This window comes from Linepithema humile, chromosome 6 (genome assembly GCF_040581485.1).
Source record: "Linepithema humile isolate Giens D197 chromosome 6, Lhum_UNIL_v1.0, whole genome shotgun sequence".
Classification (NCBI taxonomy): Eukaryota; Metazoa; Arthropoda; class Insecta; order Hymenoptera; family Formicidae; genus Linepithema; species Linepithema humile.
The window spans coordinates 13,842,098-13,859,075 of NC_090133.1; the positions used below are offsets into that span (position 1 = coordinate 13,842,098).

Genomic DNA, 16,978 nt, shown 5'->3' on the forward strand with positions numbered 1-16,978 from the left:
GGAGAATTAGGACAACCTAGCGCACCTGTCGATAATCCGCTGGCCCTCGATAGATTTTCGCAAGACGCATTACTTGCGATCTACACGTTGTTTCGCTCGACATTAGTCATGCAATAGCCAGATGCAATTTTTCTTAATCACATCGAATCAAGTGTATGCTGCGCGTATTAATTATCCATATGCTGAGTCTAAACGTATTTTGGTATAATATCTAAGTGTGAAATGTATATTTTCAATTTAATGAAGTAATTACATCAGTAGAGAAATATATTCGAGAATGAAGAAGTCTTCTCGGTAAAAGTCTAATTTCAAAACTGTCACTTATCGCGACATTTGGATATCTTTCAATACGTCGTTGACGGTTGGGTTTCGAATAAAAAGGTAAAATCGATGCGGCACTAGTTATCCAACGATTAAGATCAACGTTTATGATTATGAATGGAGCGTATCGAAACCCTATAAACGCTCGTTGCCACCCATTATGCGCCGCGAGAAAATCACGCGACGTGAATCGATCGTTACGAAGTAACGAGGGACGATCAATGGGGAAATCCGTCGACATCGAACCCCTTTTTTTCCCGGCGCGGAGAAACACGATGGCACAATGAGAGACCGTCTACAAAAAGCTGGTGCACCTGTAAGCAGCAAGCGCGCCGCTACCCTTAATATTTTGATGGCTCAATACCGCCGACAATGCTATCGAGGTGGATTTATATGTACGAACGCGAGGAGAGAATCGTAAAGAGGATAGGGGTAGGAGGGCGAAGAGGCACGAACCCCTTTTCCCGATCGCAGTTCAATACCCAAATTGGCTCGAGCAACAAAGCGATGGGGCCCGCATGAAACCGCACGGCCGTGTTCAAGCCGCAAAGCGGAAACCCCCTTTCTTCGAGTGGCACACGCCTCAAACAAGGAGACGAAAGGTGTTACAGATTAGGAAATATCAAAAGGCCGCTTTTTGTAGAGCGAAGACGCGTGCGGGCGGGCCAAGTCGTCGACGACTATCGCCTGTCCGTTTCACTCGCACGTCAAACGGTGATTTTCAGTTGAAATATTGATTTCGTTAATATTTCGTCAATATTTTCTCGCATCAAAATATTCAAAAGAGAAATAAGAAAAGATTTTTATCGCAGGAGCGCAATTTTTATTCGTAATCAAAATAAAATTACTTCATAATTAATTTCTTTAATAAACTTTGTTAATCAATTTTTTTCGTATAATATTAATAAGTGCAGTTACATTTGACACTTGTGATTTTACACACAATTGAGAGACTAAAATTCAATGTTAAGAACTCAACACAGCTTATCAATTGTGGTTTGGTATTTAAATTGGCTCAGAGTGTTGGAGGGAATTTTTTTTTACAACAGGTACACACGTCGCAAGCAACGAGGCGAAAAGTGTTACAGGTCGAAAAATAGCAAAAAGCGCCGGAAAATTGTAGATAAGGGGGAGGCTGCAAACACGATGAATCCGTTTTGTGTATCGATCGCGGTGCCCCTTTTTTGCGTTTTTTTTTTTACCGCACTATAAAAACACTTTTCATTGTACCTGGATTACGAAGACGGAAATGCTTCTTGCGATATGTGAAGCCTTTTTTATTCACTTTGCTTAAGAACAGGTGTGATGAAAAAGTAGTAGCAGCGAACAAGTGCAAATACTTTTTGTCGCCGTTCCACTGATGAAAAAACGATTAAAACGTAACGTGTAAGTAGAATTATTATCAGATGAGTCAAACCACGTAATTTTAAAGAATAAATTATATCCTAGTATATATAATTAGATGATAAAATTTTAAAATTTATTTAAAATTACTAATTAATAAATTAATTAATTTTTGCGTTGCAACATTTATCTGCAGACTTGGATCTTTATATGTACTTTCTTTCATTCAAAAACGTCACTACTATTGTAAAGTCACTTTACTTCGAGTTAATATACGTAAATCCACCTCGTATTGCACAGTACATTCTGATAAATCTGTTAGATCGAATTCAATCTGCCGAGCGACAAGTTTGCGTACAAATACGCCATTCCTATGCCGATGCCGAAAATTGTTTTAAAGCGGAACTGCCGGTCTGCTCATCCGAATCGCAAGATGGGCGTGAAATGTCCCTGGGAGCCAGATCCCAAAAGGCTCTTGACCTGTGTCCGAGGTATTGGACAAACGAGCAAACAAAACAGAACGAGTGGGCGGGCAAAGGATGAAGACAGCCCCGGAGTCGTTTGCCGTCGCTCTGATTTTCAATGATCGGCCGGTCACAAATAGGTCCCCGACACAACTTCGGAACAAGTGCAGCGCTGGCCTTAATCACGCATTTGCTTCCGCTAAACCCTTCTCGTAATTCTGCTCTCCTCGCTTTTTGCCCTATTTTGCATCGATAAGTAACGGAATAATTATACTACATTTAAATAGATTAGTACGCAATAATATTGTTATTCTCTACACACAAGCTATCTCAAAATAATCTATAACAAATGCTATTTTTGCGATTTACATTCAATCTTCTAATTTAAACGCGGTGTTGAAATAGTTGCAACAATTGCGCAAAGTTCTACGCAATCAATTTTTACGAAATTACGAAATTACAGTTCTAATTGTAGAAATGCGCCGTAATTACCGATTCTCATGCCAATGTTTAGACGACGTGTGTGAGAAATCGCGCGAAAGATGCAAAGGGAAGACCGCGGCAGCGTAGTAAAAGGAAGCAGATGGGGAGGAAAATCAGAAATAGCGTTTTACAGCACGAATTATTCATACTTTCCAAAAATATTCCAAATGTGTCGCGGGACTATCGTTCCCGACGAGCGCGAAGACAGGCAGATGGGATGGGCGAAACGCGGAGGTGGAAGGAAGGAAGGGAAGGATAAAAGAGCGCCCCAGCCAGAAGAGGAGGAGTGGCACGGGATTTTCGATTCTTCTGAATAGCGCGAATCGAGGAATCGCTTCGAGACGACTTTCGGGCTCGCGCTATTGTGCCGCCGGGGCCCGAAAACATCTGTAATCCGTTTAGCCGTGCAAATTTCCCATTGATCCCGATTCTCTCCTGTCAAAAACCGACGTTGATTCCTTTACTCTCACCCTCGCCACCGGGACTCGTCTCGGAAAAACACCGATCGCCGTGCCGCCGGTCGCGATAATGCCGCGTGCGTACGACGTGCGCACGTAATTCTACGCGAGTGTATAGAAATCCGCAGAGCGGATTTTCCGACAAAGATCCAAACCTGCGCTTTGTGATTCTTAGTATTATACTTTAACTTTTAATTATAATATCTGTTTCCAAGCGGCACGAGCAAACTTTTGAAAATCTTGTTAAAATAGATTGTTAAGATGTCAAAGTTTTCAATAATGTATCTCAAAATGTGATTTATATTCTTTTTAGATGGCTCGTTGATAATAAGCTATATTTAACGACAAAAATAAAATTATTAAGACAATAATATGGAAAGATCCTACACAACTTTAAATATATGGTTTTATAAAATATATTTTTAGCGTCTATTAAATACTATAAATAATTCAGATAAATATAATTTTCATAAATTTAATAAAAATATACTTCTTTACTTCGTCAAATTTGCAAAGATATCCGAAAATATCTCTCTATCGATTAAGCTACATAATTTGTGTGAGTTATAATTTTATAAATTTTATAAATGTAATTTTAATGCGCGGATAATATTTATTCTCCTTGCTTTTAATCTGGCCGAATTAAAAATATATTTAAAGATATATCGAGGCACAGTTTAGTGCAACAATTTTATGACACAAGCTCAATGGCTGCTAGAATTAATACAGCAAGGTCATTTTCTAATTCACTTTATATAACTTTATCGCGAGATTCACAAGAGATTAATTTTTTAGATTAAAAGTCATGCAACATAAAAAAAACTAATTCCTATTTTTATTCAGCATTTCTCGCAATGTATAGCAAAGAAAAATAATAGATGCGACATGTGTTTCAAATCTTTTCGTAGCTATACTTATTTTCACATTATTCAGTTAAATTTATTTCTATGCATGTACTGCTGAAACTTAAATGATTAAGTGGAGTTGATTTATAATGTCTTACAATATCATCCGTCACAAATATATATAGATTTATAATTAAATACCGTACTGTTACTTGTCCACGTTGTTATCCACGAAAAAGCTTCAGTTTTAGGCATACTTCAATGTTTTATAAATATAATATTTACGCTTTTGCGATTAAGGCATGTTGAAAAACTCGTTACAAAAATGCGATGATGTACGATGGAGACATTAACGTATCCTTGGTTCTGTTCGTTCGGACTGACCCGCGGGGCAAGAGAAGGAAACCCCATTATAGTTAACACCGGGCCCAGTTTTGGTTGTACCGTTAAGTAAATTTTCAATGAAATTTTTTTTCCTCGCATTGTGACGGAAGCCGAGCGCCAACCGATCCACGAAGAGGAAGGCGAAGAGAGGAAGAGGGAGGAGGAGAGGAGCGGAGAAAAAAATAAAGAGAATTCGTTACCCTGATCGCGGCGACCCCGGTCTTGCCGGACGTTGGACGCGGGATCCATCGTGGACAGGGGAGTCCGAATCTAAGATTCAGGAACCGGGAAAAACGAGAGAGGGAGCCAATAGGGGAGCCGCGAGTGAAAAAAACGCAACGAGCCATGTGGCGCGTGGAAGGGAAGCTGCGTTTTTTTTTATTCATTTTTTTTTTTTTTTCTTACAAAAAGGGGCCTCATGCAGTGCAACGGTAAGATGAAGGATCGATGGGGAGGGGGGAGGGGGAAATGGAGGAGAGGTGAGGAGGAAGGACGCGCGAGTAGTCCAGGATTTTGACACATTGTGCGGAAGGACCTTCCGCCGTAAATTTGTATCCGGCAAAAAAAAAGAAAAGAAAAAAGCGTGGCAGTGCGAGCACGCGTGCTCGCGTCCCCCTTGCGTCGCGTCGTCTGCTCGCCTGCTTGTCGGTTTCCCGCGCGAAAACATTTGCACGCGTTCGGGGAGAGAAGAGGGCACGCGCAGTCGACACAAAAGGGACAAGTGTCTGGCGGGCGACGAACGCGGGAAGCGACGTCCTGTCTTTAACGACGAGTAAAAATCGTTCACGAGAGGATCCGATTAGTTGGTTATTCGATATAGTCGATCGTCTACTGAGCTTGCCGTTCCCACAAGAGAACCCCGGAGAGAGAGAGAGAGAGAGAGAGAGAGAAGGGGAAGAGAAAGAGAGAGAGAGCACATATTTGATAAGGGGACGCTGAACTTTTTTGTGAAACAAAATCTGACCAGATGTCGGCGGGCCCTTGAAAATCCAGGTAAAAAATACCTGCGGGCCGCGGCGGAGTGTATAGATGGATCGTGTGGGAGGTTTGGTTCGTCATTAGGTCGCTAAATCAATCCGGGGGAATCCCTCTGGATCGTTTTCACCGAGGAGTTGCGGGCATCGAATCGAGTATCCGGTTCTCACACAATTCGGAGATACCTATGAAGACCTATGAGATACCATTTCGAAGATGGAAGAGTAAAGCGATGTGATAAGAGAGAGGCAGAGACGGATATTATATTCGCCTCTTAGGAGAACAACGTAATACAATGATTCTCTCAAAATTGCTCTCAAAGTTAATTGAAAAATTATAAAGAAACATATTTGAGAAACTCGGATAAAAAGTAAAGTGAGGATATCACTTGTGTGTTATTAATTCGTACAATCCTTACTTCGTTCCACCTTTTCATTTTACGATTGAAGCAATTACGTCTTATCGTTTAATCAGTTTTATAATTTAAAAGTTCCTTTTCCTGTGCATTCGACCATGTTACATATAGCATGCTCTCGATATGCGAATATGTCAATTTTATAATGCAATTTTATACAGTGATATTTTATAAATGAGACCCTCCTGAAATATATATACATATATTTCTTGAATATTCACTGTCTCGCACATCGCCGTCAATTATGATAAGTAAATCGATATTATCGCGAGAGCTCACCGGAAGGATATTTCTTTAAATAGCTATAAAGTAAAATGACGTGACATCAAAATTCGATTAGCCCGCCTAAAAGTAGTCTGGGACATATGGACGAGGAGGAGGCCGAATATAACGTCGTCCTCGACGTCGTAAATTGCTGCGGGATAATATATCGCGCGAGAGTTCCTTAAATTAAATGTAAAATGAATAAAGTCAGGAGAGAGAGAGAGAGAGAGAGAGAGAAAGGTTCTCGCGAGAGATGGCGCGGCGCTAATACAGTGCGGATTGCAGGATAATGTACACCGCGCCGCTTTGCCTCCAGCTAGCTGTCGTTTTTATTCGAGAGCGGCGCTATTGATTCGGCCATTATTATCGCGGTTCAGTTATTTGCGTAATCACCGAAAATTAATCGATAGTCGCAGCGGGGTTCTTGAAACAATTTAGTCAGTTTATTTGCAGCTGGCCGAAATTGTATATAAAAAAAAAAACCCCCACAGCGAAAATACGGCAGCGACGGTACGAAAATAAAGTGTGAAGAGTAAGAGCGGAAAGGAGCCGAGACAAGAATAATGCAAGGAGTGGAATGCGGGGGAGGAGAAAACACACGAGGAAGTTGTACGAGCGAAGGAACGGGTAACCGCTATGCGTGTTCTACAAGTAGGAAGACGTCGTCCCTTCTTCGGGGTCCAGACGCAGGGACAGGTGGCAGACTGAGGCTCGTTAGATGGAGAGAGAGGCCGTGGGTCCCTCGAAAAGTGACGAGGACGGGAAGATAGAGAGCATGGGAACCTGACTTTCGGTCGGGGGCAGCATCCCTAGGAAAGGCGCACCAAAAGAACCTCTCGCTCGCTCTCTCTCTCTCTCTCTCGTTCTTTCTCTCCTTCTTTCAAGCAGACATCCACGTATGGCCAAACGTTCTCATTGGATATCCCCCGTGGGGAGAGAAAATGAGGAATAGAGAGGATAGAGAAGGCAGGGTGTGCACCTAACGCACATCTCGCCAGCCGACGCGAGACGCGGACGTCGTCAAGTTTCCTGTCTCGCAGGATCGCAACAGAGGGGCTCATTGAACCGCGTGATACGATCTTAACAACGGCTGGAGATCGAGAGCGAACGACTATGATCGCTTTCGTCGGTTCGTTACGGATCCGTCTCTCGGTGCTTCGCGATATCGGCTCATGATTTACATTTCGGCGCGGCTGAAAAATTAAGACGCTTTCCGAAAGAAACGGCGCTGCAAACGGACCATTTAATGCGCAGAGAGCTCAATGTAGATGGCCGTGTAAAGCTATGTGCTCTACACATTTTCGAGATGAATTAGCAAATAATAAATTATATTGGAAAGTTAATTGAAGAGCGGAAACTTATTCAATAATAATTTTCCGCTTGAGATATCGCTTAATATAGTCGAAGTTAAAATCAATAATTCAATAACGATCGAGATATACGCCGAGATATGTGTCGGATAGAAATTCATGTTCAAATGTTGATAATTCCACGCGAAGTAGATATTAACTTTCCCTGTGATAAGATCGCTGAATTAGCGCACTGTGTACGAGCGTTTTAAATGTCTGGAACAAAAACACATCCGTAGAAAGTAGTCGGAAACTCACACGAAAACTCGACTGACAGAATGCGCGTGCTCGCTCGATTAATCGGAATCGAATGCGAGATGCGATAAGTACGAAGTGTGCCCAGCGTTTTGAAGAAATCTGCTATTAGCGAGTTTTACGAGATTGCTCGCGCTGCCATTTCTTTTCGCTCTCCATCCATTGTAACCGATATTTTGTATTCGAGGAGACTAATTACAACTAGTTCTTGGTAATAATTAACGTAAACTCGCGGTCGTAAACTTAAATGGGGCAGAGCAGCTCTCTAATTAATTCCGTAACATCGTCCCGACCCGCGGAAAGGAGCTTCATTAAGGACCGTTAAATTTAAGCGCGACTTTAAAATCAAACAGTGAGCGAAGGAGCCGCGCTCGAGCGGAATGAGCATACGTATGGTTGACATGCCCGGCTTGATTGTAATCGCGCGATAACTTCAGACATATTAATTCTGGCAATGTGGCGAACATCTCGGTGGAATTTCGTACTAAACGAATGAAAAATTGCAAACTGTTACATGGAGATAAAATGATCGCATAAAAGTTATTGAAAAATACAAAAATGACTCAACGAGTGATATCAATTAATGGAAATTGCGTGTAAATTGTAATAATTATTTAGCAATAATATCGTAATGAGACAATCACAAATTGAAATTAGAAATAAATTATTTTTTAGCGCCAATATTAAAAGCTGCCTCTGTTTTAAACGACTCTTCATTTTTAATGATAAAAGTTGTTCGTTCGACAAGCGCCGGTCACTTCACTTGTTCGACATCGCCACTTGGCCGGCGAATCGTTCCCCGAATGCTCGGAAACGGCCGTAATCACGATCGTATCGATATCCTCGTTTCGGTCCTTGAGGCTTTCCAGTCGGCCAGAACTCGTCTCGGTGCCACATACTCGAGAACACAGGAAGCAGGGGGAAAAGGAGGAGAGACCGCGCGCCGCTCACGTCGACGCGCCACGGCCCCAGGACGGCGCGGAACGATAAAGTACGGCGGATAATTAATTTTATAGCTACTCAATTTCCGAGGGAATCGGCTACCGGAGGCCGCGGGGCCCATTTTCGTTAGTCGCGCCAACAAAAAAAAAGCGGATAAGGGAAGGAGAGCGGGACGGAGAGCGAGTTGGAAGAGAAGAAAAAAAAAGGAGGGAAATCAAGTGGAGATAGAGAGTTAGCAAGAGGATGCTGGGCTCCTGCGGGAGTGAGAGAGAGAGAGAGAGACCGGCAAACGGGAAGAGAAGCATCGACAGGGAAAAGAGCCGGACAAGAGGTGGGAGCGAGCATATTGGGTAGAGAGAGAGAGAGAATATTCAGTCAGTGATGAGGCCCGGCCACAGATTTACGACCGGCAGCCACCGGCGAGCACTACTTCGCTTCGTCTTGTTTACTCTCTTTTCTTGCTCAGTCTTTCTTTATACTCCCTACCCCGATCCCTAACGTGTCCTCGGTCCGTAAGCCGCGCCGCCCTTTCCCCATTTTCTGCACGGCAGCGACTACCTATCGAACCCTGCAGTCCCGTGGACTTTTTACCCATTCACCCAGTACACCAGACTCGAGCCGGGGATAGGCGACCGTCCGCGGTAAAAAGTACGCCACGCGACCGATGCTTCCCCCCGCGAGACAATGACCCGCATTCTCGCCGCGCACGCCGAATGTGTGCGATCTGTCTCATTTTCGCGGCACGAGACGGCTCTTCGACGCGTGCAATTACTTCAGCGAGTGCTCAATAATTTCTTTCATTTCAGATGGACGATTTATGATAGACGCGAGTGTCGCAATCATCACTAAATTATCACTGAGAATATACTGTGCGGATAATTGATTGAAGTCGCAGCGTGGAGTAGAAATTAATATCGCATTACGAAATAATTTTCAGTTCATTTTAAGCGAGAAAGTTTTTTCTTTCGACATTTAAAATCTTGTCGATGCAAATCGATAAAATTTCGCAATACTCTACGCTTTTTCTAAAAGCCAAGGACAAAAATCATTAAAATTTTTTAAATTAAATTTTGCAAACCAGTTTGATTAAAAAAAAGAAAGGAAAAAAGACGCGAAGAAAATTGTAAGATGTAAATTTTTCGATTTTGGAAAAAAGAGATAGAAAAAGCGTGAAAGGAAGAGTCGATCGATAAAAAATAATTTATAATGCCAAGCCGAGTGGCTTACACTTTCGTCACAGATCTCGCTAAGACGAAATAAAGAATGAAGGAACCACAAAAGAAGATGAAAAAAGGATGGTGAATCGAGTGAAATAGTTACGGTCCCTTGGTTAGACGCAGATCAAGAAAGGGAAAGAGCAAGACATCGCGCGAGAAGAGAACTGAAGAGAGGTAGGCAAGCGGACGAACCGGGGTTCGAGGGACTAAAAAAAACAAAACAAAAAGGTGAACTGATACGGAGGCACTTTAATCGCCTTTCTAACGATCACGTGATCGCGCGGCGTACAGGTAATTGCAAGTAAATTCGAATTGTCACGCATTATCACGCTACCTCTGATTGTGAGATATCTGAATACGTGCTTCCGCAGTGGTTCTCAATACGAATCCTCAAGCCTGAATTGAACGAATCAGGGCTGTTCCTACGATAAGAAGCGCTAAAATGACGCAAACGCCGACATTTCACATTGATTCACGCACAAGATTTTTTCACCGCAGGAATCGATGATTAATGGACGCTCGTCAATCGAAGGTCTCGAGTACAATCTCGCGAGTAATTACAATGGCGTTACAATGTGAATATCATGCGCTTAAGGAAGCACAATTTACTCGTCTCGCTTATGAAACTTGCAGTTTGCAAATTACGATCATTCATCGTTCTTAACGTTTTGAAAAATATCTCATAAATCACCATTATATGAAAGTGCGAGTGCGTTTCTGCGCGGCGCCGCGAAGAGGTGAGTCTTGGAATTTCTACCGCGATAAGGAGTCGCGCGGATTCGGCGACCTTCGGATCATGCGAACGGAGCGATCACCCTTGTCCCGAATCAAAGAATCTATCGTGCCTCTTAATCCCGCCTCATTCAAGGAAGAAAGAGCACGTCTGTCAGAAACACGTCGACGGACGTATGGACGATGGACGGACAGACGGGACGGTTACATAACTCCGACAGTAGTAGAGACGAAGGGTCGAAGACCAGGAGGAAGGAGGGGTATTGTGCTTCCCGCGGTACATAAGAGACGACGCTTAGAAAGTGAGGAGGGAGGGAGAGTTTGGATTTGGAAATTTAGTACATAGACAGTAAATGGGATATCATGTTCAGTCTAAGGCTTAAGGACTTTTGTTTGGCGTGGGAGGCTGCCGCGCGCTGCCCGACGTCCTTCTTCCCCTCCCTCTTCAATCACTCCTTGCTTCTCTCCCCCCCCCCTTCTCTTCTCTACGCTCCTGTGCTCCGATTGCGATCCGGCTGAACTCTAGGCTCAACCTGCTCCATTCATCGACAGTTTTTATTTTCATTTCAATTCATTTGCCCGTCGCGCTTAACGCTACTTTATGAAAACATCGCTAATCGCTGACGAAAACGTATTGCCTCGTGAAGGGTGAGCGAAAGAATTGTAATACATTGTGCGGACTATTGTAAAAGTGAATTGAGTCAAAAATCTTGAACAATTGAATTTATCACTTATTTTGTATTACATCGATTTGCATTATAATAACAATGTGGAGACGTTTTTGAGAAAAATGGAAAATTGAAGCGCTTAACGGCGTAATATTCTGTTATTAAATACAATTCAATTTATATTTATTTTGACAGTGATCTAATCACTTGCTTTCTTAAACTGTTATTTTATAAAGGAAAAGATACTTATTCTTCCGTTGTGTTATTAAATGTCGATTTAAGCAAAAAAATTGTATAATAATATAAAAGGATATTATAAATACTTTAAAGTTCTCAAGATTTTAGAAATTGGAAATTCTACTATAAAAAAAAAAAAAAAAAGAAAACTAAAATATTGGTAAAAATTAATGACACATAATTATAGTGTAAATGGATGCATTTGTTTTTAATTTGTTTTTTGAAAGTCACTTAAGATTTTGAAAACGATCAGTTGAGATATCAAAAAACATATTTTTTAACAGACTACTCGTAAAATTTTACAATTTTACGGGAAAGATTTACTTTAAAAGAAGAAGTGTTTTGTGGAAAATATTTTGTAACATAATAAAAAAACATTTTTTAATATATACAAACGCAAAAGTCAAAATATCTCGAAAGAAAACTAAAAAGATGCTTAATGCAATTTTATTTCTCAAGAAACTTCTAAATGAATTTGATTATGCAACAATCTCCTTTTACTCATTGGAATACATAATAATAAAATCCAACAAATAATTATCGACGGGTTAATGTATACGACAAGGATCTTTTATCGATTTCTTTTTTTGTCGAAGACCAATCGTCCTGTGCGTATCACAAAGTCGGGTTTGTGATACGCACAGTGGCACACGGCGATATGCATCTTATCGAATCGCATTATAACGAAGAAGACATCACGATTACCTGCTACCTTCAATCTACGGTCTCGTCAATTAAATCCGATTACCGAGCGTAGATACGCAGATAACAGTGTACGCCGCGGCATTACTCGATCCGGTTACTTCATTACGCTCGCGACGAGCGCAACCTTGAGAAGACTCTCACGAATTTCGATCGGCGTTAGATCTAAGCCGATGTTTTTGAGACGGACGAGCCGGGACGGCGCGTTTCTTCGCGTCTTCTTCCGATTCCCCTGCGTTTCTGGTCCATCCAACTACTACTAGCCGGTGGAGGGGCACGCTGCCCACAAAGAGGCATCAAAAAAATTGAGTGGAAAAAATGACGGGCCTCTCGCTACCGTGGTGCGTGATCAGGTGAGGCCCCTTACCGATGTGCACGCACACGGCGCCGTTCTCTCAATAATGTCCGCGCGCGAGCGCGTTCGTACACCTTTTCAATCCCGTGCGAGTGCCTCGAGACGAGCGAGAGAGAAAGAGAGAGAGAAAAAGAGTGAGGTGGAGGAAAGAGAAAGCGAGACGGGAGTCGCGGCTACCGCGAGAACGAAGAATGGACCTTGCACGGCTGTATATACTCCTTGCGAAATCGTCTCTCGGATGTCCCTCATAGCACAATATCACGTTCGCAACATTATTTTTCAGGAAGCACGAAAAGGAATAAGCAGATTTGTGAGCGATGCGCGTGTATATAAAAGAATTGGGCGTTTGAGAAGATAAATTTATATATATCGAGGTTAAAAAAGAACAAAGAAAACGCCGAGCCACCGTTTAGTTTGAAAAGGAGAGACGGAAAGGGAATTTGACTCATCTCGTAAAAGCGTTGAAAGATTCGCAAAAAAAAAAAAAAAAAATAATAAATGTAATATTCGATCAATTTGGTGAAATCTATTTATTGATTTGCGCGCAAACTCGTTTCCAGATTGCAAATTTTGTCTTGTATCGCGGATAAAAGTTTGCCGAAGCGATTGCAGCCAAGTTCCAGGATCGATGCCTAGATCCACGGGCAATATTATTCCGCGAATAATTTCCGCGGCGCGGTTAACTAGATCCGTGTTGCGGTTTTCCGGCGTTCAGAAAGCGGACGGGGGATGGAGAGGACGGCGCGTCACGAAGCTTGGCCTCAGATATCGATCGGCCCAAGTGGACGATGATGATGCCCGGCCGAAGAGCACGCGGCAAATTGAAGGAAATACCGTGGACAAGGAGGGAGAGGAACTAGATGAAGAGAACCCACGTAGAGGAGTTGCGTGAACGCAACGACGCGGCCAGCGACGAAGAGAATGAACGGGATGAACGAGGAGGAGGAGGAGCGAGAAGGGGTGAGAGGGAGAAGGAAGATCGAGGAAGATCACGAGCACGGGCGGAGACGCGAGAGGTGAGGAAGAGCGCGCTACGTCGAGGTGCTCGAACCGCTGAGGTGAAACGAAATGTTAATGGAAGGAAGAGCGGTTGGGCATCGATGGATGAAGAAGCAGAAAGACATTGACGATGGAAGATGAAGCACGACGAAACAACATCGTCGTGCGAGCGCGAATCGCCGCGCGCCACCGCGAAGGTGTAACGTGTGAAAGGAAAAAGGAAGGACGGGACAACGAACGAAAACCGCTAATTTCGCCACCGTGATGGCTGTGAAATTGCTGACGGGAAGTCAATAAGTGAGATATACCTAGTAGAGAAGTCGAACTGACGAGGCGAGAGAGAGAGAGAGAGAGAGAGAGAGAGAGAGAGAGAGAGAGAGAGATACGACGAGTGACTTTGATAAGACAAATATATGTGAATATATGTGTACATATATAATACATATATATATATATATATTTATATATATGTTATGTAATACATCGAAAGATGCGGACTCGAGAAGGTAACGAAAGAGAAACGGGCCGAGATACGGGTAATCCGATTCGACGAAAGAAAGCGGAGCACCGGTGGCACGCACCTACGAAGCGAAGAAGGATAGCGCCGGTCGGGAAGAAGCACCGCGTGGAAGCTTAATGAAAGGAAGAAGAGAGACCGAGAGACGCGATGATAAAGGAAGCAGCGCGGGACATTAGCGGCGAAGGAAAGAGGGTTACCGAGAAGAACCAACTTGACGTCGGACGGAGAAGGACGAAGCGTGCGCGCGCGCGGCCGGAATGGAGAGAAGAGGAGCAAAGTAAGGGGTTTACGCGGAAAGGAAGACGCGGTGAGGGAGGGGAGGATTGAGGCAGGATGCTGTGCCGTCACGGTACACTAGCCTCCGGACTTGAATCCCGAGCCCTCCGGCCACGGAGGTGCATAGCTTCATTCAGGAGGCGGTCATCTTTTTCGTTTTCTCTCCTCTCCCTCCCCCCTCCCTCCCTCTCTCTCTCTCTCTCTCTCTCTCTGTCTCTTTATACCCTCTTCGTTCTCGTCTTATTTCCCCCCCGTGACCGCGCGTCAGTACGCCGCGAGATCGTGTATTCCCCCGTTGGTGGAATGTTCGATAAGGAGAAACGGTAGCCGCGCGGCAACCGGGACGACGTAAAGCATCGTAAAGCGACAACGAGGTAGACGCGTTGGATTAAAGGACGAGATCGGTGGAGCGCGACAGGCAATCGCGATATCGCGAGCTTCAAGTCCGTGACTCCGATTTCGAGTCGCGTCGCAATCCAAACGGCACACATTTGAATCCGCAGAGCCGAGCGTAATCTCTTTGATCATTATGATTAAATCACGGTCAAAGTTCCGACTTGAAAAATAATCGCCCGCTTCCGTACTCGGGCCCTCCGTTCTCAGAGACGAACAAGTTTTCGTTCGTCGGTTTCGTACAAGGAATGTCGAAAGTTCGGTCCACAGCGAGATGACCGACGGGGAGAGACTCGGCACTCGCGGAGCGACAACGAACTCGATTAATCGTAGAAGACATTAGTGAAACGAGCGTGACAGCACCGTTGCGCGAGATGAAGCATAATTCCGCTTCCCCTGCTTTATGGGGGCGTGGTGATTGCGGCAATTTATGAATTCTTGAATTTTTAACCTCCCACCCCGAATTAAATTTGTATCCTCCCCCTCTCCGACTCGCTCCACTTTTCTTCACAAACGTTGCAGCATTCGACCGGTGTTAACTAATCAACAATGCTGCCTGTACTCACTTGCGTGTAAAAAATATACATACGACGGAGAAAAGATTTAAATAATATTCAGAAATTACACCCCAACAAATTTATAATTATTATAATTATTAATGTAACATTTCTACAATAACATTCCATAATTCTTGTTTCATCTTCTTGAATTGTGACTCAATTAGAACTGTAGCTATGGAGATGTTGCTGTTCTAATTACATCACATAATTATCTTTGTATCTATATTTTCTATCGACTTCCATCGTTATGTAATATCGCTTTGAGCAATTCTATTCCGCCGCTTGTGTGTGTGTGTGTGTGTGTGTGTGTGTGCGCGCGTGTGTGCGCGTGTGTGTGTGTGTGTTGTATGTGTGATGAATCAATACTGATATTATCAGAAGAAATAAAATCTTTTAGTGTGCTTTTTGTTATAAAAATCATTTGCCTAATTTACAGTTTCTCGTTTTTGTATTCTTTTTCCGTTGACCGCACTTTTCTTCTCGCCCTTTTCTCGCTTACTCTCTTTTTTTTCGACGGCCTCACTCTTCGAAAGGATATCCGATAAAGCAAAACGATTATAACGAGAAATTACTACCTTGTAACGTGCCGCGCGGAGGCCGATTAATCGCGGGGAATCTGCTGGTACCGTTGCACAAAATCTGTGTAATTTGTAAACTTTTTTACTAGCCGCAAATGTGTAATTTGATTCGGTTTAATCTCCGTCTGGCCGACATGCTCCGACGCGACGCAACCGGGACCGTCAACGAGTAATTATTGTACTGTGTAGGGGAAAGCGAGAATAAACGTAACAATCTTTAGATCCAATCAGTTTTTATAAAGACAGAAATAAGGATTACTCGTTCCCTTTTCATTTTTTATTTATTAATTTTTGTTTCCTGTAAAATCCGAAATCGCGCTCGGGGCAACGAATTCAACTATTGAAATATTTATTAAAGCACGGCTCGTTAAAAAATACATTAGCAATGACACTTGCAATATACATAACCGTATCAAAGAGACAAATATAACAAACAATTTTTTTTATAATATTTATCGCAATATGCAAAAAAAAATGGTGATATTTAAAGGTGCTTTAGAAAAATTTATTCGATTTTCACGTATCTATAATGTAAATATTACGAAAAATAATTTGGCTTGCAATAAAATGGTGCTCACAAACCCGAAAAATTTGCTACGCACGCTTGATTTTCGTTTTTTTTTTTTCATTTTCGCTTTGACTTTAACTAAATAATTGTTCCGGGCGCTTTCGTTACATTTAAATATAGCTGTGCATGACGGTGTGAGTAACAGATCATTTCAGGCGGCAATAAAGGCAATGTTATAATTATACCGCGTTATCGTGTAACGCGTCTCTAATATTGAACGCTCTAATATCGAACGGCCGAAAGTGACGAGCGAGTGGATCGCGTCGCGTACATACGTGTTATCGTTTTACGAGCGAGCGTCGTCGACCGATGATAAGGCTGCCGAACGATTAGAAGAGTCGGTCCGATCAGCCATTTAATGGCGGAAGCGACTTTAACGGTTGTGAGACTTAGATTTGCTCGTTTACGTATCGCGCTCATTAGCGGACCGCCGTTGATCGGTCCGTCTATCTTAACGATTATCCTGCCGCCGCTTCTGTCGTCCCTCCTTTCGCGCGCTCTCTCTTAGGAGAACACAACCTAACGGAATAAATCAGCTGGCGTAAAAAGAATTCCTCATTGAGATATTTCAGGTAAGCAAGGACAAGCGGAGATTGCGCGGCATCTCCCGATCTCCACGACAAATTGGCTCTCTTCGTGTCGCATTGTATCTAACGCGGCAAATCTGTAAGTGC

At 43.0% G+C, this 16,978-nt stretch overlaps 1 protein-coding gene across 2 annotated transcripts in view; it reads right to left on the bottom strand.

The window, feature by feature from the left end:
- Positions 1 to 16,978, bottom strand: part of LOC105674000 (zinc finger protein rotund-like) — a 151,342-nt gene that overhangs the window by 38,386 nt on the left and 95,978 nt on the right. The window lies entirely within an intron of this gene.